The sequence below is a fragment of the Echinops telfairi genome, unplaced genomic scaffold, assembly GCF_000313985.2.
Source record: "Echinops telfairi isolate 266 unplaced genomic scaffold, ASM31398v2 ScPeMD7_1713;HRSCAF=2227, whole genome shotgun sequence".
Lineage (NCBI taxonomy): Eukaryota > Metazoa > Chordata > Mammalia > Afrosoricida > Tenrecidae > Echinops > Echinops telfairi.
Genome location: NW_022105611.1, coordinates 21,953,184 through 21,954,950, shown reverse-complemented (window position 1 = coordinate 21,954,950; position 1,767 = coordinate 21,953,184). Strand labels below are relative to the sequence as shown.

The 1,767-nt window shown below is 44.4% G+C and overlaps 1 pseudogene; it reads right to left on the bottom strand.

The window, feature by feature from the left end:
- Positions 1-204: 204 nt before the first annotated feature.
- LOC115870510 lies at positions 205-305 on the bottom strand (annotated as a pseudogene).
- Positions 306-1,767: the final 1,462 nt, after the last annotated feature.

The following is a 1,767-nucleotide window of genomic DNA, read 5'->3' as shown; positions in this document are numbered from 1 at the left end:
TGTTATATTTACTAAGTTAAAAATGTAAAGAATATATAAAACATATCCAAGTTGCTTTTTATTTTATTTTATTGGGGGCTCTTACAACTCTTATCACAATCCATACATATATCCATTGTGTCAAATACATCTGTACATATGTTGTCATCATCTTTTTCAAAACACTTTCTACTTGAGCCCTTGGTATCGGCTCCTCATTTTTTAAAAAACATGGTACACCACGAATTTTGTGTCATCCTTACGCAGGGGCCATGCTAATCTCCTCTGTATCATTCCAATTTTAGTATATGTGCTGCCTAAGTTGCTTTTTATAATCAATATTCTGTAATGTATCCAGGTTCACACAATATGTAGGTAGGTAGCAACGACAGGAAATTAGATGGTGAAGAAAGGAGATGGGGAACCCTGGATCTTTTAGACAGCTGTAGAATTCATATGTTCCTAGAATACCAGATAAGGAGCCTTGGTGGCATAGTGGGCTACCCATTGGGCTGCTAACCACAAGGTCATCAGTTTGAAACCACCAACTGCTCTGCAGAAGAAAGATGAGGCTCTCTACACCGGTAAAGAATTAGTCTCAGAAACCCACAGGGGCAGATCAACCCTGTCCTATAGGAGTAGGAATCAAAAGCAGTATTTTTGCTTTGTTTTGTTTTGTTTTGGAGCCAGTAGAACACCAGAAGGGATTATGCTGGGTGGCCTGGGTACCATCCACCTTTGAAAACTTCAGAGTTGCCAAGATGCCCGGAAGGCACACAGGACAACCAACCAGTCTAGCTGTCTAGGGGAGGAGACCTTCCTAGAGGAACCTTCATAGGCATGACCTTTGTCCAGCTAGAAAAGGATGTCAAGAACAATGGTTGTGAGGATAAAACTGTAGAACTTCCACTTTTCACTTAATCCGGTTGGTTCTTTCTATCTCCTGACCTGCCCATAGAAGCCCAGGAAGTGGGATGTGTGCTTGTCTTTGGGGAGCCAAAGGGAGTGACTGTGCTAATCCAGGCAGCTGGAAGACCTGGGGAAAAGGAGGAACACCACACCAGAGGCCAAAGAGAACGTAGACTTGTGGTGAGCCAGCAGGAGCTGGAGCTGGAGCCCAGCCCAAGATGACCTTGTGGCCTTTGGAGGCCAATAGGAACTGAAGCTCAAAGAACTGAACTGGGAAGACCCATTTGGGAGTCCCCCTGGCATGAATGAGATGAGTTCTGGGCCTTTCTCTTCCCCCTCCCTGCCTCCACCCTGCTCTTTTAAGGGAACTGAGTAGTAGACTTTATCCTTGAGAAAGAAGGAAGATTGGGCTGAGGAAAAACACCATGAGGGTGTGGAGAAATAAGCTCATGTTTATTTGGGCCCTGAGCAATTTACTAGATGTTCCACATGCTGTATCTACTTTAATCCTTACCACTTCAAAAAGTATGTAGGATTGTCATTCCCACTTTCAATGGCACAGAGGCTAGGAAGTTAGCTCTGTGGTGTGCTCTTAGGTCTATGTTTTTACCACTTTCGGTGGCAAGCAATACAGACTGTACCTGGCCCAGGGAAGTTTTTAATAAATATGTGTCTAAGGAATGAGTGACAGAGGTCATGTTTGTCAAAGACCACAATGAATGTGAGGCAACCTGATTTGGAAACCTGGACTGGCTGGCTACCCCACTTGTCCTTTCTCCAGTCTACATTTTGTGAGGACAAAGTCTATTACTTCCAACTGCCCATGGCCATCAGCCTCTTGTCAGTGGACACACAAAGCATGGCCTGAGGACTCACCTC